This window comes from Odocoileus virginianus, chromosome 18, assembly GCF_023699985.2.
Source record: "Odocoileus virginianus isolate 20LAN1187 ecotype Illinois chromosome 18, Ovbor_1.2, whole genome shotgun sequence".
Classification (NCBI taxonomy): domain Eukaryota; kingdom Metazoa; phylum Chordata; class Mammalia; order Artiodactyla; family Cervidae; genus Odocoileus; species Odocoileus virginianus.
The window spans coordinates 3,405,099-3,430,134 of record NC_069691.1 but is presented as its reverse complement, the minus strand read 5'-3'; the positions used below and the strand labels follow the sequence as shown (position 1 = coordinate 3,430,134).

Genomic DNA, 25,036 nt, shown 5'->3' with positions numbered 1-25,036 from the left:
CCCTCGCGGGAAAGCACTGCGCGTGACTCTCCGCGCTGAATGCAGAGGGAGCCGGGAGGTGGGCGGGCACCCGCACTGGCCCGGCGGGCCGAAACACGGGCCATCCTCAGGGGCGGCATGAGGGCAATTCAGATCGGACCATCGGCGCCACAGCTGCAGGGGAGGGCCGGGCGTTACCAAGCTGTCTGAGAGAAGGGGGACGACTGCTTGTCCCCGGCTGCAGCGCTACCCCTGCAGGGCGCGAGACGCCGCCGCTGCCTGCGCGGTAGGACCACGCCGAGGCGAGAAACCAGGTAGGACGCGTCTTTGGGGCAGGCGAGATCCCGGAGATCCGCTGTCCTTGCGTTCCAAGTGATCCCTTGGGAGAAGGGCCCTCAGCTCGCTCCTCTATCCAGTCCTTAGCGCGCCCTCCCTCCCCTTCAGCGCTCCCGCCTCGTCCCGTCAGCCCCACCCTTCGGTCTTGCTTGACACTCTGGACCAACCTCATCTTCAGTCCTAGCCCCTCAGTTCCGCCATCCACTGAATCCTCAGTCACCCAGGACAAGCCATCCTTCGGGGCGTCACCCCAGATCCACCCCAACCGTCTCCTCAAACTGTCCCTTGGAGACAGCCCCTCAGCTGACTCGCGCCCAGGGGCCATCGTTGTCCCCACGTCTCCTGTGACGGCCCTGGAGGAGCGCGCGTGGCCGCTCAGCACCCAGCCCGGCGACTGCGGCGGGAGTCCTCTGCACGCCGGGTCCTTTGCGCCCTTCGCCCCTTTGGCCCCTGGTTCCCACCTTGATGCCTGTTTGAGCCGGGCTGGCATCGCTTGCTTACATCCAGTTTTACCTTGGGAAAACCTGTGGCCTGGCATTTTGCCAGCCCCCTGCTACCGCTCTTACCTGCTGCAAAGGGTACCATGATCCCGTTGCCCTGGGCTGCCTTGCGATGCCAGGCTGGCCCTGAGGACACCGGGGGGCTGCCCTGGAGGCAAGGACCCTACACGATTCGTTTTTATCTCCCGTGCCCAGCACAGTGCCTGGCGCATGGGAGACTCGGTAAATGTTTGATGGGTGAGTGAATGAATGAAATGCAGAGGTTGTGAGGCAGTGTTTCACGGGAAGACGGGTCACTAGTTACATGAATGGGGGCAAAACGAAGGGCGTCTGGGGATTACTTACGGTGCTCGTGGTGGGAGCATAAGACTGAACATAGTCTCTCAGTTCATGCATCTAATTTCATTTACATAGAAGCTTCTTTTTATTAGCTGTTTTACCTTTATGTTATGTTTACCAAAAAGAAAAAATTAAGGTCCAAGGCTGCAGAAATTTTTATTGGCCAGTCCTTCAGTGGCTGCCCAGATAATCTCTAAAGAGCTTTACCCAGGTGACCCCCCTCCTCTTGCCCTAGAGACTAACTGCTCCCTCTCATGAAGAATTGTGGAGGCTAGCCACGTCCTTCAAACCTGATTCAGTGTACCTGATCAGCTGGTGCTTCAGGACAGGTTGGAGGAATGACCTCAGTTACTTTACCCTTTTAATTCTTGGCTACCTTGCCTCCCCCTTCCGCCACTGGAGAGGGGAGACATCCCAGCCTGGCCTAGTGTGAGACTTATCAAAGATTCCTAAATACTACTATAGTATGAACAGGCCATATGAGCCATTTATATCTCAGTAGGCCAGCATCAGGCAGGGATTACCACTGTCTGAACAGTGTCAGTAATAAACAAGAACACAGGCCTTTTAAAGATGGGATTCTCAAAGAACAGAGAGCCTGAAATCTGTTTTTGTTGATTCCTAACAGGATGACATGAACAGGTTCAATTTCCTGAAGCTAAGACAGGGTTCGGCGATCTCCGTTTTGGCCCAGGGTCCATGGGAAAAGAGATGATGTTGCTGACTGATGAACAATAGTTTCAAAGCTGCAGGAGTTTATAAGAAGTAGTTGCCTGACTACTAGCGGTATTATTGTCACTGGGGCTCAGAGTACTGTTGTTGTCCAGTCACTAAGTCGTGTCTGACTCTTTGCGACCCCATGAACTGTAGCACACCAGGCTTCTCTGTCCTTCACTATCTCCCTGAGCTTGCTCAAACCCATGTCCATTGAATCAGTGATGCCATCCAACCATCTCATCCTCTCTGACCCCCTTCTCCTCTTGCCCTCAGTCTTTCCAGCATCAGGGTCTTTTCCAATGAGTCAGCTCTTCGCATCAAGTGGCCAAAGTATTGAAGCTTCAGCATCAGTCCTTCCAATGAATATTCTGGGTTGATTTCCTTTAGGATTGACTGGTTTGATCTCATTGCTGTCCTAGGGACACTCAAGAGACTTCTCCAGCACCACAGTTCAAAAGTGTCAATTCAGAGTATTAGTAGGTAAAAATTGTGACTGGAGTTTCTTGGGGGCTCCGTGGAAATTAGTAATGGTAATGGTTTCAGGGAATTGGGAGATCCCACCACTGTCTCTGGTGTTTTGCTCTGCCAGTCCCTCCTCACTCATGTATGTGCTCAGTCATGTTCGACTGTCTGCAGGTCCCTCCTACTGTATGGCTATAGAGCATTTACCATCATTGTTTGTCTTCTGCTTTGAGCCAGGTCAAAATCTGATTTCCTCTAATTTTTATGTTAAGTGCCTAAGGTCCCTTTTTGAGGCTAGGCCTTCCTAACTGGAAGCTGGGTATGTTCTCACTCATTTCTAGCTTTGGTTTATCCTCTACTTTTTCTTTCTCCTGTTCTCTGACTTTGTAACTCTAGAAAGTAAGTCTTGGATCACAGACACCCAAAGCAGAAAGGGGCTCATGAACAGAATTAAGCATGGAGTCTAGAGACCAGTACTTTTAATTTTTTTTTTTTTGGCTAACCAATATGTTTTTAATGGGCTTTTCTACACTATTCTGTCTAGGTCCCTGTTAAGACCTCAGTATCCCCAAAACACTCTGGATTATTTAATTTCTCTTCACTTCCAATATGGCAAAGCATTGCCAGATAAAATACAGGATACCAAGTTAAATTTGAATTTCAGATAAATAACAGAGTATCCTGTATTTTTATTTGCTTCCCTAGTTCATGGGACGGTTTATGTGTTCTATTTTTCTCTGTGCAACTTTAGGACAATAACTCACCCTTTTTTTCTGTTACTCATACACAGTGACTGAGCACTTACTAAAAGTCAGTTGACCGAGATGGCTCACTGATGCATGTTAGGGTAAGGGCAGGCTCCGTAGAGATAGTCTAGTTGATCAGTGTTGAGGTTACCCAGAAAACACCCACTCAAACACTGACATATGATATTGTAGTTCCTGTCAAATGAGTCTGACATGCAAAATGAGTGTATTGTTTTGAATGACCACATATAAACATTGCTCCGAGATTGACTTCAGGGGGTGAGGGTGGGGAATGGGATGCATTCTAATGAAAAGTTATAGCTCATAGCAGAATCTCTCTGGTATTACATTTATTCTTTTTTTTAAGTTGTGGTAAAATATATATAACATGAAATTTTCTATTTAAACAGTTCTTAAAGATACAGTTCAGTGTCATTAAATACATTCACATTGTTGTTCAGTCATCACCACCATCCATCTCCAGAACTTTTTTTTTTAATCTTCTCAAACTGAAACTGCATACTCATTAAACAATAACTCATTTCCTCTTCTCCCAGCCCCTGACAACCACCATTCTACTTTCTTTCTCTATGATTTGACTACTCTCGGTACTACGTGTAAACTGAATCATACAATATTTGTCTCTTTGTGACTGGTTTATTTCACTTAACAATATGTCTTCAAGGTTCATCCATGTGGTAGCTTGCATCCCAATTTCCTTCCTTTTTAAGGCTGAATAATATCCGTTGTAAGTATATATCACATTATTTTTACCCACATAAAAGCTTGGGTTGCTTCCACTTTTTAGCTATTGTGAATTAAACTGCTTTGAACATCGGTGTACAGATATGAATCCCTGTTTTCAATTCCATTGGATATATATCCAGAAATGGAATTGCTGAGTCATATGGTAATTTTACATTTAATTTTTTGAGGAACTGCATACCATATTTCATAGTGGCTGTACCATTTTACATTCCCACCAGCAACGTCAAGCATTCCAGTTTTTCCACAAATTTGCCAACACTTATTTTGTGTTTTGTTTTTTTAAATAATAGTCATCCTAATGGGTCTGAGGGCTCCCCTGGTGGCTCAAATGGTAAAGCGTCTGTCTGCAATGCTGGAGACCTGGGTTCGATCCCTGGGTCGGGAAGATCCCCTGGAGGAGGAAATGGCAACACACTCCAGTATTCTTGCCTGGAAAATCCCATGGACAGAGGAGCCTGGTAGGCTACAGTCCATGGGGTTGCAAAGAGTCGGACACAACTGAGTGACTTTACTTTACTTACTTTAATGGGTCTAAAGTGGTATCTCATTGTGGTTTTGATTTGCATTTTTCTAATGGCTAGTGATGTTTAGTATCTTTGCTTGTGCTTATTGGCTGGTTTTTTTTTTTCCATTTATTTTTATTAGTTGGAGGCTAATTACTTTACAACATTGCAGTGGTTTTTGTCATACATTGAAATGAATTAGCCATGGATTTACATGTATTCCCCACCCCGGTCCCCCCTCCCACCTCCCTCTCCACCCGATCCCTCTGGGTCTTCCCAGTGCACCAGGCCCGAGCACTTGTCTCATGCACCCAACCTGGGCTGGTGATCTGTTTCACCCTAGATAATATACATGTTTCAATGCTGTTCTCTTGAAACATCCCACCCTTGCCTTCTCCCACAGAGTCCACAAGACTGTTCTATACATCTGAGTCTCTTTTTCTGTTTTGCATATAGGGTTATCGTTACCATCTTTCTAAATTCCATATATATGTGTTAGTATACTGTAATGGTCTTTATCTTTCTGGCTTACTTCGCTCTGTATAATGGGCTCCAGTTTCATCCATCTCATTAGAACTGATTCAAATGAATTCTTTTTAATGGCTGAGTAATATTCCATGGTGTATATGTACCACAGCTTCCTCATCCATTCGTCTGCGGATGGGCATCTAGGTTGCTTCCATGTCCTGGCTATTATAAACAGTGCTGCGATGAACATTGGGGTGCACGTGTCTCTTTCAGATCTGGTTTCCTCGGTGTGTATGCCCACAAGTGGGATTGCTGGGTCATATGGCAGTTCTATTTCCAGCTTTTTAAGAAGTCTCCACACTGTTTTCCATAGTGGCTGTACTAGTTTGCATTCCCACCAACAGTGTAAGAGGGTTCCCTTTTCTCCACACCCTCTCCAGCATTTATTGCTTGTAGACTTTTGGATAGCAGCCATCCTGACTGGCGTGTAATGGTACCTCATTGTGGTTTTGGTTTGCATTTCTCTGATAATGAGTGATGTTGAGCATTTTTTCATGTGTTTTTTTGCCATCTGTATGTCTTTTTTGGAGAAATGTCTGTTTAGTTCTTTGGCCCATTTTTTGATTGGGTCATTTATTTTTCTGGAGTTGAGCTGGAGGAGTTGCTTGTATATTTTTGAGATTAATCCTTTGTCTGTTGCTTCGTTTGCTATTATTTTCTCCCAATCTGAGGGCTGTCTTTTCACCTTGCTTATAGTTTCCTTTGTTGTGCAAAAGCTTTTAAGTTTCATTAGGTCCCATTTGTTTATTTTTGCTTTTGTTTCTAAAATTCTGGGATGTGGGTCATAGAGGATCCTGCTGTGATTTATGTTGGAGAGTGTTTTGCCTATGTTCTCCTCTAGGAGTTTTATAGTTTCTGGTCTTACATTTAGATCTTTAATCCATTTTGAGTTTATTTTTGTGTATGGTGTTAGAAAGTGTTCTAGTTTCATTCTTTTACAGGTGGTTGACCAGTTTTCCCAGCACCACTTGTTAAAGAGGTTGTCTTTTTTCCATTGTATATCCTTGCCTCCTTTGTCAAAGATAAGGTGACCATAGGTTCGTGGATTTATCTCTGGGCTTTCTATTCTGTTCCATTGATCTATATTTCTGTCTTTGTGCCAGTACCATACTATCTTGATGACTGTGGCTTTGTAGTATAGTCTGAAGTCAGGCAGGTTGATTCCTCCAGTTCCATTCTTCTTTCTCAAGGTTACTTTGGCTATTCGAGGTTTTTTCTATTTCCATACAAATTGTGAAATTATTTGTTCTAGTTTTATTGGCTGTTTTTATATTTTCTTTGAAGAAAAGTCAATTAGAAATCCTTTGCCTGTTTTTAATTGGGTTATATCTTTCTATTGTTGAATTGTAAGAGTTCTTTATATTTTTAGGATAGAAGTCCCTTATCAAATATTATGATTTGAAAATATATTCTCCAATTTCATGGGGTTGCCTTTTCACTCTTTTGTGATCCTTTGATACACAAAAATTTTTTAATTTTGATGAGGTCCTGTTTACCTATTTTTTTCTTTATTTGTCTATGCTCTTGGTGTTGTAGCCAATAAATCATTGCCAATTCAATTACTCTTTATCCATTCATCTGTCATGAAGCTCTTTCCCTATGTTTTCTTCTAAGTTTTCTTGAATAGATTTAACTCTTATGGTTAGGTCTAGATCTATTTTGAGTTAAATTTTGTATGGTGTGTAAGATAAGGGCCCATTCTTTTGCATGTGGATATCTATTTTTCCTAACACCATTTGTTGAAGACTGTCCTTTCCCCTTTGAATAGTGTTGCCATTCTTGTTGAGTATCAATTGACCAGATATGCCAGGTTTATTTCTAGGCTTTCTATTTTCTTTCATTGGTCTCTATGTCTGTCTTTATGCCAGCACCACCCTCTTTTTTTTAATTTATTTTTTTATTGAGGTATAGTTGAATTACAGTATTCAGCAAAGTGACTTGGTTATACATATATATACTTTCTTTTTCATATTCTTTTCCATTATGGTTCATCACAGGATATTGAATACAGTTCCATGTGCTGTACAGTAGGACCTTGTTGTTTATGCATTCTGTACATACCAGTTAGCATCTGCTAATCCCAAATTCCCAATCCACCCTTCCCATCCCCTGCACCTTGGCAACCACGTCTATGCTCTATGCCCCTGATTTTGCTTCTGTTTCTTAGATAGATTCATTTGTGTCATAGTTTCAATTCCACATATAAGAGGTATCATATGGTATTTGTCTTTATCTTTCTGACTTACTTCATTTAGTATGATAATCTCTAGTTGCATCCATGTTATTGCAAATGGCATTATTTTTTTCTTTTTTATGACTGAGTAGTACTTCATGGGGCTTCCCTGGTAGCTCAGAGGTTAAAGCGTCTGCCTGCAATGCGGGAGACCTGGGTTCGATCCCTGGGTTGGGAAGATCCCCTGGAGAAGGAAATGGCAACCCACTCCAGTATTCTTGCCTGGAGAATCCCATGGATGGAGGAGCCTGGTGGGCTACAGTCCACGGGGTCGCAAAAAGTCGGATAAGACTGAGCGACTTAACTAACTAACTAACTAAGTACTTCACGGCATCACTTGGATGGCGTCACCAACTCAGTGGACATGAGTTTGAGAAAACTCCAGGAGATAGTGAAGGACAGGGAAGACTAGTGTGCTGCAGTCCGTGGGGTCACAAAGAGTCGAACACAAATTAGCGACAGTACTTCATAGTATATATGTATAGATATAGTGTATCTGCACCACATCTTCTTTATCCGTTCATCTGTCAGGGGACATTTAGGTTGTCTCCATGTCTTGGCTACTGTGAATGGTGCTGCTATGAACATAGGAACGCATGCATCTTTTTGCATTATAGTTTTGTCTGGGTATGTGCCCAGGAGTGGGATTGCTAGATCATATTATGGGCTTCCCTGCTGGCTCAGACAGTCAAGAACCTGCCTGCAATGCAAAAGACCAAGGTTTGATCCTGGGTCAGAAAGACCCCCTGGAGAAGGAAATGGCAACCCACTCCAGTATTCTTGCCTGGGAAATCCCATGGACAGAGGAGCCTGGCGGGCTACAGTCCATAGGGTCGCAAACAGTCAGACAAGACTGAGCGGCTAACACTTTCAACTCTTGTGGTAATTCTGTTTTTAGAATAGAACCTGAGGAACCGCCATACCATTTTCCACAGTGACTGCCCAAGCTTACATTCCCATTAATGGTGTAGGAAGGCTCCTTTCACCATTTGTTAGCATTTGTTACTTGTAGACTTAAAAAAAAAAAAATCGTTTGTTTGTTTATTTGGCTGCACCAGGTCTTAGTTACAGAATGTGAATTCTTAGTTATGCATGTGGGACCTAGTTCCCCACCCAGGGATTGAACCCTGGCACTCAGCGTTGGGAGCCTAGAATCTCAGCCACTGGACCGCCAGGGAGGTCCCCACTTTTAATGATGGCTGTTCTGACCCTCATGAGGCAGTACCCTACTCTTTTGATGACTGTAGGCTGTGTGGTAAGGAAGTATGAATCCTACAACTTTGTTCTGTTTTTCAAGATTTTTTTTTAACTATTCATACAAATTTGTGATTTCATACAAATTTTAGAATGAGTTTTTCTATTTCTGCAAAAATTATCATTAAGATTTTGAAAGGGATCTCATTGAATCTGTGGATTGCTTTGGGCAGTTGACATCTTTTCATTATTTTATAGAAAGAACACAGTGTTAGCTGCTTAGTCATGTCCAACTCTTTGCGACCACATGGATTGTAGGCCACCAGGCATCTCTGCCCATGGGGTTCTCCAGGCAGGAATACCGCAGTGGGTAGCCACTCCCTTCTCCAGGGGATCTTCCCAACCTAGGGATTGAACCTGCTCTCCCTCATTGCAGGCAGATTCTTTACTATCTGAGCCACCAGGGAAGCCTCACATGAGATCTACCCTCTTAACAAATTTAAGTTTACAATATATTGTTGATTGTAGGTATATTGTTTTACAGCATATCTTTAGAGCTTATTCATCTTGCTTGACTGAAACTTTATACCCAATGAACAACAACGCCTCATTTCCCTCTCCCCCAGTCAGCCATCCTTCTACTCTTTGATTCATGAATTTAACTATTTTAGATTCCTGATATAAGCGGAATTGGGCAGTATTTGTCATTCTGTGGTTTTAGCCTATTTCACTTAGCATAATATCCATCCATATTGCAGGTGTCACATATTGCAGGTATTGACATCTTAACAATATTAAGTCTTATGATCCATGAGCACATGACATCTTCCCACTTACTTCTTTAATTTCTTCCAGTAGCATTTTATAGTTTTCAGTGTACAAGTCTTTACCTTCTTGGTTAAGTTTATTCCTAAGTATTTTATTCTTGCTGATGCTGTTGTAAATGGAATTATTTTCTTAATTTCCTTTTCAGATTGTTCATTATTTTGTCTAGAAACACTAAACTGATTAAAAAAATTTTTTTCTCATCCTTATTTATTTATTTTTAAAATATTTATTTATTTATTTGGCTATGCCAGGTCTCAGTTGCAACACGTGGCATCTTTAGGTTGCAGCTTTCAGACTCCTGGTTGGGGCATGTGGGATCCAGTTCCCCGACTAGAGTTTGAACCCAGGTCCCCTGCATTGGCAGCACAGAGTCACCAAAGGAAAATTAGGTTATAGTCTATATACTGTGTATAAAACAAAAGTGTGTAAGTAAAAGTGTACATCTTAAAAGTTTTACCGAAATACCTAAGTTTTTAAAACATTATTCTTGATACTTAAAGCAGAAAATTGCTGTTCTCTGGAATTCCTGGAAGATGAGACTTTGAGCTCTGAAATGTATGCTGTTTTTGGCTTCTTGTGTGAGATCCTGTGGTCAAGGACAACGAGTTGATAACTGGGTGGAGAGGGAAAAAGAGTCAGCCAACTTCTGGCTAGATTTAGTTATTTTAGGATCCAAAGTTTATACTTAAGTTTATCTTAGGATCCTAAAATCTATATTTAACTTGTTTATCTGTTTTTATACTTTTGTACTTCCTTTATTTTCTTGTATAATTATTGTAAGAAAGAAAATAGAACCTTATATTTAGTGTCCCTAGGGAAAAATAGAAAATTGGTTTTTACTCATGTTAAGATAAAAGAGAGATCAGAGTATTCCTAAAGTCAGTATAGATAGGATTCAGAAGACCCCAAGGAAAAAAGCAAAAATTCCAGATGAGAGAGTTGGGAACCCACTGCTGATCCCATTCATCTGAGAGTTGTTTCACTTCCAAAATGTTGTTTTCTTGTTAAGGATCTGTTTATTTAAAGATACAGCCAGGGACTTCCCTGGTGGTCCAGTGTTTAAGAGTCCATCTTACAATGCAGGGGATGTGGGTTTGATCTCTGCTTGGGGAACGAAGTCTGCACTGCACAACTCCTGAAACCGCACACCCTGGAGCCCTAGAGCCTCAACTAAAAAGGGGCCTGAGCCCTGCAAAAAAAGACCCTGAGTGTGCCACAGCTAAATGTGAAGCAGCCAAATAAATACAGTTTTTAAAAAGATACAGTCAAACTGTTATCAGACCAACCTAGTCTCTGAAGGTTCTAGATAGCTGAAGTTTTTCTGCAAGGCTGATCATTTCCTTTTAAATATTCTTCACATCAGGGTCCCCAGCCTCCAGGATCTAATGCCTGATGATCTGAGGTGAAGCTGATGTAATAACAATAGAAATAAAATGCACAATAAATATAATACTCTGGAATCATCCTGAAATCACAGCCACCACCCCATCCCCCGGGTCCATGGAAAGACTGTCTTCCATGAAACTGGTGCCAGAAAGATTGGGAACCACCTTTTTATCTCCTGCTCCAAAAGGATAGTAATTTAAACATTTCTGTCTCGCTTATATATTACTGTTTAACAAACATTCCACAACTTAGTGGCTTGCAACAATGACTATATCCAGTTTTGTGAGTTGGCTAAGGGGTTTTTTGCAGTTCCAAAAGATGGGTTCTGGAAATGTTTTGAATAGGAGCATTGCTGGGTGAATTGTCTCCCAAGGAGATTACTTTGAAGGACTTCTCTTATTTGGTGGGACAGGGCTATTCTGCTTCTATTGAAAACATTTCCAGAACCCATCTTTTGGAATTGCAAAAACACCCTTAGCCAGCTCACAAAACTGTGAGATATAATCAATCATTGTTGTAAGCCACTAAGTTGTGGAATGTTTGTTATACAGTAATATATACATGAGGCAGCAATGTTTAAATTACTGTTATTTGGAACAGCAGTCCCCAACCTTTAACTCCTTAGATAGTGTAATGTCAAGTTCAGTTTATAGGCTGCTTTATGTAATATACTTAGCCTCACATCCAACACAGCAACTTGCAACATTATTAGTTTATTCATCCCTAATGATAGTGGTTGGAGAAGGGAGTCCTGGAAGCAAGACCACCTGCCCATTATGCGTCGTGAGCCCTTTTGACAGCCAGGTGGTGGTGATAGATAGTTAAGGAGGAGCACTAACAGCTCCTTGTTAAGCTGTGGCTTTTTATTGGGTTGTTGAAAATATGTAGTAGAGAATAGAAATTTTTAAAATGTTTTTTAGAGGGGAGATCTTTGTTCAAGTATATTCCACAGGTAAGTGGACACAAAAAGGTAAAGGCTGAGCTGTTTTGAAGGCAAGGGGTTGGGAGAAGTAGAGTCTAACCTGTTCACCTCTCCCTCCTTTCCCCTCCATCCCATTCACTTCCCTTTCATTGTCAATGGAAGGGCTCTGTAAAGCGCACTTGAAGCCAGTCACGATGACTACTGAGTTTTGCCTTCTGAGTCATGACTCCAAAGTGGAAAGAGGTTGAAAGAAGTGAAGATCCCATCATCTTCAGCTGACCACCTGCCAGTAACCAATCATGGTTTGACACAAATATAGCCAGAATATTTACTGCATACATACAGTTCCGAAATTCCTATGTGAAACGCTTAGCCTTAATTTAATGAGCTGTATGGAACCAGGAATGAATTATAGATTCCTTTTACCCTTTGATCCAAGACCTACACTGGTTTGTCTACCTTTTCTAGTCCAAAGCCAAGAAAATACTTTCTAGCCATAACTTCTAGTTTATAGTATGGAAAAAGTTTATTTTTAGAATATTTTATAATAATGCATATGCTTTAAATATATATAGACATTGAACATTGGATGGGCTCTGTGCCTCCCTCCCTTTGCATACTATTAGCCTCTTTTCTTAATTTCCTCTAGATATGTGTTAATTCTTAAACTTGAGGCTGCATAAAAATCACTTGTCACTCCTGAAATTCTGATTCAGTAAGTCTGATTCAGTAAGTCCAACCATTTACCAGTCTAATAAATTCCCAGGAGAGGCTGATTCTACTGGTCCATAGACTGCACTTTGAGTAGAACTACTGTTAGACCCAAACTCTAGTCTCAGCTTCTTGATCAGTGGTTCTCAAATTTAGTCAACATAAAGGTTTTTGTTTTTGTTTTGAAAGAAAAGGCTCTAATGCATAAGACCCAGGCAAAAGCCAAATAGTGCCACTAAGAGTGTGATTTATGGCATATAATTTCCACACTGTGTTTTCTTCCTATAGAGATTAGGTTTATAAACCTATTACTCATTTAAGATTAAGAGATTGTGGAGAATACAGTCCAAAGAAATGCTATTCACTGCTCAGATTTTAACCTAGAAAATGTTTAAACTTAACTGTGTTTTTATGGAGACAGACGAAATGAAGGATACTATGATATTTTTCTTTGAAACAAACAAATCTTGTCTATTTTGTTTAAAAATATTTTCTGAGAAAGTGTTTGTCTCTTTCCGTAATTATAGGTGAAATATATTTTCACTATTGAAAATCTAGAAAAATACAGACAAGTATAAAATGACAACATATCATTGAACAATTTTTGGAAACCAAATTTTTAATAGTTAGGTAATAAATCCATTGTTTGAATTTACCATAATTTACTTAACACAAATGTTCAACGTTTGAGGTTTCTAAAAAATAGCTTTCTCTTTTCTGAAAAATGTTCAGATTAATAACCTTATAAAAAAATCTTTGATAATTTCTTTAGTATAGAATTCTGGAGGTGGAGTTAGAGGATTTGAATATTTTTAAGACTGAGTATATATATACATTTTCCCCCAACCTGAATATGAAGGTACCCAAATATGCTTTTATTGACAAAGTGTGAAAACGCCTGTTTTAGTTGTCTTCACCAGGATTAACTATTACTATTTTGTTTGATAATTGATGAACAAAAGGTAATGTTTTAGTAGTGTTTTAAATCTTAGTGTGTGCTTATTAGCTATATTCTGTTTCCTCTTCTATGGAATGTTTGCTCATATCCTGCCCATTTTCCTATTATGATCTTAGTTTCAAGGGAATAAGTCAGTCACAGGAGGATAAATACTGCATGATTCCATTTATATGAGGCATCTAAAATAGTCAAAGTCATAGATATAGGAAAAAGAATAGTGGTTGCCAGGAGCTGGGAGTGGGGGAAATGAGGAGATGCTGTTCAGCTGGTCCAAAGTTTGAGTTATGCAAGATGAATAAGTTCTAGAGATCTGCTGTACATTATGCTTATGGTTAGCAATATTGCCTGTATACTTAAAAATTTTTTAAAAGAATAGAGATATAGAATATTTGAGCGCCTAACTACTTCTCAAGGATGTTGCTTCATCGTTTAATTCCTCTCTTTCTAAACCTTCAATGTCAGTGGAGACAAAGTTACAAAAAAGAAAAGAAAGAGTACAAGTGTATTTCCCAGAACTGAAGAAGTCTCCAAATCAAAAGTGCCCACTGAGTGCCCAGCACAACCAATAGCAATACCATACCCTTGGGTAACTCGTCATGAAAATTTAGAACACTAGGAATATAGAGAAATTTTAAGCCGGTATTTTTTTTTTTAAGTTTACATACAAGCATCAGAAATCAGAATGGCACTGTACTCAACAAGAATGGAATCTAATTAGTAAGCAGTGAGCCGTGTTTTCAGATTCATGAGAGGAATTGATTTCTAACCTAGGGTTTTATGCTCAGCTAAATTATCAACTGTGAGAGTTTAAAATATATACTTTCAGATACTCATTACAAAAATATTCCTACTGTGTATCCTGTCTTAGAAAGCTATTACAGAATATGCTTCAGCAAAATGAGAATTTAAACAAGAAAGAAGAAATCATGGGATCTAGAACACAGGGCAACTAAGAGAAGAGAGGCAAAGAAAATTCCTAGGATGAGGATAAAGAGAAGTCCAGCATGATAGTGGTGTTGTAAACCATAGAGGAGAGTCAGTTCAGAATGTATCAGTTCAGTCAGTCAGTTCAGTCGCTCAGTCGCGTCCGACTCTTTGCAACCCCATGAACCGCAGCATGCCAGGCCTCCCTGTCCATCACAAACTCCCGGAGTTTACTCAAACTCATGCCCATCGAGTCGGTGATAACATCCAGCCATCTCATCCTCTGTCGTCCCCTTCTCCTCCTGCCCCCAATCCCTCCCAGCATCAGGGTCTTTTCTAACAAGTCAACTCTTCACATGAGGTGGCCAAAGTATTGGAGTTTCAGCTTCAGCATCAGTCCTTCCAATGAACACCCAGGACTTATCTCCTTCAGGATGGACTGGTTGGATCGCCTTGCAGTCCAAGGGACTCTCAAGAGTCTTCTCCAACACCATAGTTCAAAAGCATCAATTTTTCGGCACCCAGCTTTCTTCACAGTCCAACTCTCACATCCATACATGACCACTGGAAAAACCATAGCCTTGACCAGATGGACCTTTGTTGGCAAAGTAATGTCTCTGCTTTTTAATATGCTATCCAGGTTGGTCATAACTTTCCTTCCAAGGAGTAAGCGTCTTTTAATTTCATGATGTATCAGGAGAACAGAAAGTTCCAGAAGGATTATGGTCCAGGAAAAAAAAAAAAGGAACTATGTTTGACTGTTTGGAAAATTAGATTGAGAGTAATTTTTACAGTTCTGCCAGAGAATTTGGGAAGAATTAGGGATAAATATATAGAAAACTAAACTAAAGAGAGTCAAGTATTAAAGTTACAACCCATCATTTCATGACAAATAGATGGGGAAGCAATGGAAACCGTGACAGACTTTATTTTCTTGGGCTCCAAAATCACTGTAGATGGTGACTGCAGCCATGAAGTTAAAAGACGCCTGCTCCTTGGAGAAAAGCTATGACCAATCTAGACAGCATGTCATAAAGTAGAGACATTATTTTGCCTACAAAGGTCCGTATAGTCAAAGCTATGATTTTTCCAGTAGTTATGTATGGATGTGAGAGCTGGAGAGGAGAAAAGTGAGTGAGTGAGTGAGTGAGTGAGTGAAAGTTGCTCAGTTGTGTCCAACTGTGTGCAACTCCACAGACAGCAAAAAAGGCTGAGCGCCGAAGAATTGATGCCTTCAAACTGTGGTGCTGGAGAAAACTCTTGAGAGTCCCTTGGACAGCAAGGAGATCAAACCAGTCCATCCTAAAGAAAATCAACCCTGAATATTCCTTAGAAGGACTGCTGCTGAAGCTGAAGCTCCAATACTTTGGTCACCTGATGCGAAGAGCTGACTCATGAGAAAAGACCCTGATGCTGGGAAGATTGAAGGCAAGAGAAGAAGGGGACAGAGGATGAGATGGTCGAATGGCATCACTGACTCAATGGACATGAGTTTAAACAAACTCTGGGAGATCAAGGGCAGGGGAGCCTGGCGTGCTGCAGTCCACGGGGTTGCAAAGAGTCAGACATGACTAAGCGACTCAGCAACAACAAATAAACTCTTATTTGCTATACCAAGTCATAGCAACCACTGGATATTAATTGAATCAGAAAGTGTGAGGAAGGTGGATGTAGGAAGTGAAAAAGGAATGTTTAAAATTAAGAAATAATTAAATATGCATGTGATTTATAAACATGCACATAAATGCCAGATGAGACCACTAAAAAATTTGGAAGTAGTGGGAAATGACACAGAGATAGAAGGGGATGGAGCTGTGGATTTCTATTATTCATCATAAGCTTTATAGTGCAATGAATACTGAGTGGGTAGCCTTTTCCTTCTCCAGGGGATCTTCCCAACCCAGGGATCTAACCCAGGTCTCCTGAATGGCAGGTGGATTCTTTTTTTTTTTTTTTTTAATGTCTCTGCTTTTTATTTATTTATTTTTTTCATTTATTTTTATTAGTTGGAGGCTAATTACTTTACAATATTATAGTGGTTTTTGTCATACATTGACATGAACCAGCCATGGAGTTATATATATTCCCCATCCTGATCCCCCTTCCCACCTCCCTCTCCACCCGATCCCTCTGGGTCTTCCCAGTGCACCAGGCCCAAGCACTTGTCTCATGCATCCAACCTGGGCTGGTGATCTGTTTCACCATAGATCTGTTTACCAGCTGAGCCACAAGGGAAGCCCTTTCACTTTTAACTTTGTAACCATGTGCATATAGTAATTTGATAAGGTCTTTACTTTTTAAAATAAATCCCCTGACACCACATCACCCTCTGGGTAGTGGCTGTCTTGCTACTGTAACAGCCGACCTTTGTTGACCACCCCGCCAATCTGCTGGATTTTCCATTCACTTTTGCACCCTCTGCAGTCTACTTTCATTTCCACTAACCACTGCCCTGAAACTGTTTATGTCAAGATCGTCAGTGGACTCCTGGTTGCCAAATATGATGGACACTTTCAGCGTCACTGTTTTCTTTCAGTTTTTCTAAGATACCAACCACTTTCTTGCCTCAGGGCCTTTCACACATGTCATTCCCTCTGCCTGGAATGGTGTCCCCACCTTTTCACCTGTTTAACTTCCTTTTAGCTAACCTTTCAAGGCTCAACATTTAATTTACAGAGAGGCCTTCACAAGCTACCAGAAAGGCCTTCCCTGACCTCTTAATCACATCCATCATCAGTCTTGATCAGATCCTCTTAATACTCTGCACTTTATTTCCAAGGCATTTATGACATTTCATAATTGTATTTTTATTTATGTGATTGCATTCCTCCACTAGATTGTAAGCTTCCTGAGGGTAGGGATAATATCTGTTTTGTTTACCACTCTATTCCTAGCAATAGTCTCTATTCCTAGCCAGTAGGAATCTTTGCCCAAAGATTGAATAATAATCCTCAAAAGAGGTATTTCAGGAGGGCCTAGAAGTAGAGCACTGATTTTAGGAATTAAAAGAGAGGATAGATTAGAGAGGCTTTTCTACAGCAGAAGCTATGGCACTTGGATAGGGCCTCCTGGGGTACATGTTTGGAAATAATTAGACCTTTTAAGGAGAATCTTGTCAGCCCATGAATTTATGTAGAGGACTCACCTTCACTGTCTTCTGCTAACAGGTAATTCAGCTAGTCATGTACCTGTATTCACTGGGTAGGAAAATCTTGATTCATAGATAAGTTGCATATTCACTCTGACTTTCTCTGTATGTTGTGATGTTTCCTGGGATTGAGTCACTTTCCAGCCTCTAGGGGACAAAGAATAGCGCCATGAGGGTTAAAGCTTCTGAGGTGATATGCCTGTTGAAAGGCATTGGGTATGACAGTGACAAGATTCTCTGCTGAGAATTGGTAAATTGAACAGTGGTGCAGCCTCAGGAGACAACAGGAAGGATTTAGATTCAAGGAAAGAAGACGTTCCTGATTCACATTCATTATAATTATTTACTGAGCCTCCACTAAATGCCAATCACTGTTCCACATGTTTTCTCTATCTTTTAACTTCCACCAGCACCCTATAAGAGGAGGTATTATTAGCCCCACTGTACAGGTGAAGTGAGGGGAGTCAAATAATTTGTCTTTAGAATTTTTGATGATGGCCATTCTGACTGCGCTCATCTTCTCCTGCAAGAACACCAAAACTGCAACTAGCTGCCAAACAGCCATCAACAGAATGTTGGATCCCACCAAAATTAGTCCTTAGGAGCAGAGTTATGTACCAGCCGTTTCTTAGCTCCCTTCCGAGTGACACAGTAGTAAAGAATCTGCCTGCCAACTCAGGAAGCAAGATACATGGGTTCGATCCCTGGGTTGGGAAAATCCCCTGGAGCAGTAAATGGCAACCACTCCAGTATTCTTGCCTGGAAAATTCCATGGACAGAAGAGCCTGGCAGGCAACAGACCATGGGTCACAAAGAGTAGGACGTGACTGAGCATGCACACAAGGTCAAGGTCTGTGTTGACCAGAAAGAAACAAAAGTGCTTGGCCTAAAGCTGGAGAGAGCAAATCAGGGTTCAGCTTCTTCATTATAAATGAGCAGCAGTTTCTTAGTTGAAGTGAGTTCTTATGCCTTAAACAAAGGTGTTTGATATAAATAGGGACTGAGCTCCTGCAGCATGAATGGGAATAAAAATGGGACTCAACTGAGAGCAAGTTATTGATAGATTCTAGTGACTACTTGAAGGGCCAGAGTTTGCAACCAAAATGCATAATTTTGGTTGCCAATTCAGTATAAACGGGTCCCTGATTTAATAAATATGCTAACCGGCTTCCGTGGACAGAGATGGCTCCTATGGATTACCTGTGTATCCTTTGAATATAGCACATTCCGAAGGCCTACTTCATAGTTTGTGTGCTCATAACTACTCGGTTGTCTGTTTAGTCTCCCCAGGTGAACTGTAAGCACTATATGGAGGCCAGCCCCGGGTCTGCTTTGTTCACATAGCCCGGTGCCTTGAAATTCATAGATGCTCGGTTAATGTTTATTGGCTCATTCATCTAGTCCTTGGGCAAGACTGGCAATCTGAGGTTCTCAGGGCCACAAACAAATTCTGTACATCTGCCCAAAGCAGGAGAGGAAGGCCTCCCAGAGCTTTGTTGTGCTTCTGGGGTGAGCTATCCGACTCCCTAGGTTCTGCCTCCTTTGGGTGGAGCCTCAAAGACTTGATGCCACTCGTTTTAGCAGTGGGGCTCTGGTTTTAGTGGTGGGGCTCATCTTTGTTCTGAGATGTTAACTGTAAACGAATTGTGCTATTTCCTGTCCCCTGGGGAACCCAAAGGGGCCACAAGTGAGGGGCAGTGAGAGCACAAGAGTTACAGTGTTCTCTGCGGGAACCTCCCCATTGCTTCCCAGAGATGGCTCCAGTACAGGCTCGCCAATCAGGAAATTCCAAACCCTTTTCCTGAACTCTAAACAGCTTGAGGAATCTCTCCAGCTGGAGTTGGGAAAGCTCCCAGTGACGAGAGCGGAGTCTTATGTAACCTTTATGGACTGACCTTTTGTAAGAAAAAACAAACAGTTCCTCAGTTAGCGCTGGACTTTCTGAGGCACATCCTGCATTCTTTCCTAGAGGCTCAGCAGCTCACAAAGCGGAGTTGAAGACTGGCGCGGTTCAACGGGAAGGGATGACGAAAAACAGAGAGAGGACGTCTGTTGGACCTTCTGGCTGGAATGTGCTGTTTTGGTTCTCCCACTAGCTGCAGCTCCCACTAGCAGTGAAGGGAGTGTGGTGCTGGGATGCGGGGCGACGAGCCGAACCTGGGCATCCTCGCGCTGCACGTTCCAGAGGCCGGCCACGGTACCAGCTCTGTCCTCCCAGCACCCCGCATCCCACCAGGGAGGATTAGAACTTAAGAGTGTGTCAATACATCCACAATCGTAATGGACCAAATTCTGCTCTGGAAAAAGAAATTTTTCCAATTTAGTTTGGTAAAGATTCAGTTCCTCCTTAGTTCAGTTCAGGGAACATTTTAAACCATGTGCCAGACTCTAGGCTAGGTTAAATGACTGCAAGGATGAGTAAGACCGTCTCTTCCTTAACATGCAATCAAGGAGGAGAGAGAATGTATATAAGCAGTTATAATATACTTCCTTGCCATAAGTCCTGTGTACTTTATGTATTTCTTTTATTCTTAACTCTCTTATAAAGGTAACCATAAGTTTAATGTCTTATTGTGAACTTAGGGGCCTGCTAATTTATGATAAACATAAATACAAGAAACTCTCCCTTTTTCAGGTGTGACCAGTTATATTTCTAAATTATACATGAAATAGGCACAACTTTCAAGAATATTCCTATATTAATTGTTCTTTTTTCCATAATTTTCTCAAGCTGATATGAGGCATTTTAGAATTTTGAGTGTAACTTGAACCTTTCAAAATGACAGATAGCTTTCTCACTGAATTGGGATTTGCCTTAGACAAGGATCTGCCTGTACCTTTTGCTTTTTCTCTCAAATGAAGTGTTAGGCAAACATCTGGCACAGAAGTAGCTTGGTAGATTACTATTGTTGTTGTTTAGTCGCTAAGTTGTGCCTGACTCTTTGCCGCCCCATGAACTGTAGCATGCCAGGCTTCCCTGTCCTTCACTATCTCCTGGAGTTTGCTCAAACTCATGTCCATAGAGTCAGTGATGCCATCCAACCATCTTATCCTCTGTCGCCTCCTTCTCCTCCTGCCCTCAATCTTTCCCAACATCAGGGTCCTTTCCAATGAGTCAGCTCTTCACATCAGGTGAGATACTAAATATCAAATAGACTGTAAATAATGGCTACTGTCACTGTAAGTATTATTCTTTAGCTACAAGTCATTCTCTTCTAGTCTATGTTGTGTGGTGAGGTAGTGAAAGTGAAAGTTGTTCAGTTGTGTCCAACTATTTGCGACCCCATGGACTATATAGTCTGTGGAATTCTCTAGGCCAGAATACTGGAGTGGGTAGCCTGTCCCTTCTCCAGGGGATCTTCTCAACCCAGGGATCGAACCCTGGTTTTCCACATTGCAGGTGGATTCTTTACCAGCTGAGCCATAAGGGAAACCCAAGAATACTGGAGTGGGTAACTTATCCCTTCTCCAATATAACTCTGGTAATTCCTGACTCTTTGCACATTGTCCTTAGGTTGCTTTTGTAGTAGTTTAAGCCCTGTTTACAAAGCTATTTTGACTATTAGTAATAGAGCCTAGATTTACAACTCTATGTCTTTGCTCAAAATAAGCTCACCTCTCTCCTCATGCCTTTCATCCATATTTACTATATCCAAAGTCATCTGACTGTTGATAGTTCCCATGCTATCTACAACCATACCACATATAGAAATGGGAGGGATAGGTAAGAGAGAAGGACTTGAGACCCAGGTCAGTTCAAGTGTGGGTTTGGAACCTGGGGGGAGCAAGAGAAGAAAAGAAAAAGGTCTGGTAGAGGCATGGGATAGTATTATTAAATAGAAATAGAAAGATAAAGGCTGTTTATGGCTCAGTCTGCACTCCAGAATGATAATGCAATAAGCTAAATTCCACAGATGTTTTTGAAGCACTTTATATGAAGGGAATTAACCAGCCTGTCAGCTCCAATACAAATAAACTCAGAATTCTTCCTTCACATTCCTCAGTGGCTCCTTCGAGGGGAGCTGCCTCTGAAATGTATGCAACAGCCGTGTGAGAAGAGGAGAGAGAATCCCCAGGCGGGCCCAGCGGAGTCAGGATTTTGAGAAACAGATTTTGAATAGAGAGGCCTTTAAAGTCCAGAATAGAAATCAGCAAATTATGGTCCATGCCAGAATAACTTTATAAGGTTTTTACATTTACACTGAGAATGGTTTTTACATTTTTAAGGAATTGTGTTTTTTTTTTTAAAAAAAAAAAAAAAAGGAAGAAGGGAATATATGGCAGAATCTTACGGCCACAAAGCCTGAGTAGTTACTGGCCCTTTACAGACAGCGTTTGCTGAAAGGAGGGTTTCCTGAAAGCTCACCAGAAGCTGCAGGATGCAGGAAAATCTGTTTTGAACCCTAGGGTAGAAAAAAAAGGTGTCAGCATCAATGACAAATACATTTCTATTTCTGCTTTTCCCAAAAGTGCTGAGGACCTGGCGGACTAATGATTGCTGGGTGGGAAAGAGGGAAAGAGTGAAGCCTTGTACTGGGTGTAGAATACACTGTTGCCTTTGTTCTAACGGAGCAGTGGAATATATCCTTTCACTGACACTGCCTTATCAGGCCTTTAGATGGAGCAAGTGGGTGAGCAGAGGCATTTCTTTCTGTTTGCATTTTTCTACTTTCTCTATTACACAGTAGTGGAAATTAATAGCTTGTATCTAGGTAAGCAGATTCCTGACTGTTTCAACTGTTCCTTGAGCCAGTGGTGGGGATTATGCACCTGAAAGAAAAGAACTGTACCTCCAAGTACAGGCCAGGTTCACTTCCCAACATGGCCCCTGTGACCTAGAAGAAGAAAAATATGCAAGGCCAGGCCTCTCTACTACATGCATGAGTGACAGTCATAGTTTTAAAATACTTTGGTCCAAAGAATTTATAGCATTTACATTTCTTGCTGTTTATTTTTTATTGAAGTATAATTGATTTACAGTGCTTTAATTTCTGCTCTCCAACAAAGCGATTCAGTTTATATACATATGTGTGTGTATATAGTATGCTGTGCTGTGCTTAGTCATGCAGTCATGTCCGACTCTCTGCGACCCCATGGGCCTGCCAGGCTCCTCTGTCCATGGGGATTCTCCAGGCAAGAATACTGGAGTGGGTTGTCATGCCCTCCTCCAGGGAATCTCCCCAACCCTGGGATCAAACCCAGGTCTCCTGCATTGGGGGTGGATTCTTTACTCTCTGAATCACCGGGGAAGCCCACGAATACTGAAATGGGTAGCCTATCCCTTCTCCACGGGATCTTCCTGACTCAGGAATCGAAGCAGGGTCTCCTGCATTACCGGCAGATTCTTTACCAGCAGAGCTACCAGGGAAGCCCATATATGTGTATATTCTTTTTTTAGTATTCTTTTCCATTATGGGTTATCATAGGATATCAAGTATAGTTCTCTGTGCTCTATAGCAGGACCTTGTTGTTTATCCATTCTATATATAAAAGCTTACGTCTACTAACCGCAAACTTCTACTGCGTTCCTCCTCCACCCCCCCACCCCCTCGGCTACCACCCGCCTGTTCTCTACATGTGTGATTCTGTTTGTTTCATAGGTGGGTTCATGTGTGTCTATTTTAGATTCCCCATATAAGTGATATCATATGGTATTCGCCTTTCTCTTTCTGACTTACTTTACTTATATGATAGTCTCAGGTTGTAGTCTTACTACTTATCATTTGATTGTTCAAATATTTTCTTGCCATCTCACCAGAAGGTGGATACAATTAGCCCCTTCTCCAAATGGTAAACCTAGAACTTCGAGAGGACAGGTACCCTGCCCCAAGATGACCCAGCAAGTCAGAGAAAAAGCCAAGAATGAAAGCAGTGTTCCTATCCGGGCATCCTGCCACCGTCCTAGGGATGAGTAGCTTCCAGATGGAGCTGAGATCAAACCGCATATCTTGAGTCATCAAATCTGGTTGATTCTGAGGCTGCATTGTTGTTCTGATGACCAGGTAGATAAGCCCTGAATGGCAGGAGAAAAAATGTACTGAATGGGTGGTTCACCAGCCTACCTTCCTACTCCTCATGATGTTGCTATGTTGTGTCTCTGACAATGGCTGTGAGTCAGCCTCGGGCGGGAAGATGATGGAGTCACTGTTACTCTGTGCTTGGCTGCTGCTTTCTTTGCACGTCAGCATTCCTACCTGGTGCGTGGTACATTTTTGACATTCCACAGTAGTCTGCGGCGCACATGACCCCCCAGTAGCCCAGACTCATCTATTTACATCAGCTGTCCAGTTGCTAGCCTCCTCACCTCCCTGTCGGCCAGATGGGACTAGACGAAATCTGTGTTAGGACTGCCTTTCAGGGACGTGACCAGGATATCCACAGAGTTCCAGATTCTGTGTTCAAAGTGTAAGGTCCCTGGAACTCCACCTCTGTGCCTTGGGGGAGAAGGAGGCTTCGCAAAAGATTTTTCTAGGCACTGACTCCTGGCCGGATGAGAGCTGGTTTCTTGGTAATTCTATCTTATTGTGTCATTTCTAGGAAAGAAGCTCTAGCCAAATGATTTTTCAAGGGATTTGATACACCTGCTGAAAATACTGTACAAATCAAATAAAGACCAGCCTAACCATCCTTTCTTTGAAATATCCTATAAAACCTTCCCAGGTGGGTTTTTTTCTTTTTTTCACAAGGTCAGCACTCACAGCACTAATCTGGGACTTGTGACTGATGAGGCGGAGCTTCTGCTTAGTTAAGTAACAGTCTTTCCTTAATTTTATTCAGATCATTTCAGTGCAACCAGTGTGTGTGTGTGTGTGTGTGTGTGCGCGCGCGTGCACATACACCCACCCTTCCAAAACAATGTAAACAACATATGAGGTCCCTTGTCCAGGGCCTTCCTGACTTGGGAGGATGCTGTGAACAACAGCTGTCAGTTGAGGTCCACCTGGTCCCAGAGATTGGGGACCAGACAGCTGGACCTATGACAGCTCTGTTTGTTCCTTTTCCCCTTCCCTGTCCCTGTTAATACTAAACTGTTTTCAACAAGGCTCATTTCCTCCAGAATGCAACTCAGCATCCTGGAGAAGACTGAGGCCGCTCCTGTAGCAGGAAGCTGCCCTAGATTTGGGCAGTAACCAGTAGAACTTGATGCTGACGCCAGAATGTAAAAATAAACACCTCCTACAGTGCCGTCTTAATCCACTGGCATCAGAGTTGCTATTATTAACCCATAGGCCTCACAGGCAGCTGTGATGGGCAGACAACAGCCTGGCCGGACCCATCCTGCCAACTTGGGACCAGACTGTTTCTTTCCTCCATCTACTGGAATCTGATCTGGGGCCCCTGGAGAAGCACCATCAGTCTGGGAGCATGCCCCACAACAGGTAACACTAGAGATGGATTAGTGTCTTTGGTTTGGGAGAGCCTTTAGGTTCCTAGGGCCAGCCGGTGAGTCTAGAGTGTAATGGGCACAGGCTTACTGATTCAGTCCTAGCGCAGGGGAGGGGAAGGGGAAAAGAGACTCTTTTCAGTTCCTTTGGCTCTTTTGAAGAGGTTTTGCCCTGCCAGTTCCCTGGATCTGGAGCCTTTAAGTTTCCTGGGAAATTGGGAGAGGAAAGAGAGATGTAAGGACTCCACTGGTCATCTGACAAAGCTCTAATAATAATAGTAACACTGACGGAGTACTTACCTTGTGTCAGGCACTTACGTGTAATATCTTACTCAATTCTCCCTCAAACCTTTGAGGGAAAATATCATGACACTTTTGAGAATGAGGAAGCTGAAGTTTAGCAAAGTTGAGTAACTTCCCGAAGCCCACAGCTGGCAGGAAGAGTGTCCAATTTGAATCCAAACCTGTTA

At 42.1% G+C, this 25,036-nt stretch overlaps 1 protein-coding gene across 3 annotated transcripts in view; it reads left to right on the top strand.

The window, feature by feature from the left end:
* RUSC2 (RUN and SH3 domain containing 2) overlaps positions 1–25,036 on the top strand; it is a 60,582-nt gene continuing 35,546 nt past the window's right edge. Inside the window, exons 1-2 of one of the 3 annotated variants that reach the window (XM_020880471.2) lie at positions 1–293; positions 24,412–24,561. The gene's annotated coding sequence lies outside the window, so the exon portion shown is untranslated. The remainder of the gene's footprint in view (positions 294–24,411; positions 24,562–25,036) is intronic. The other 2 variants (XM_020880470.2, XM_070480282.1) reach the window with 2 other exon arrangements.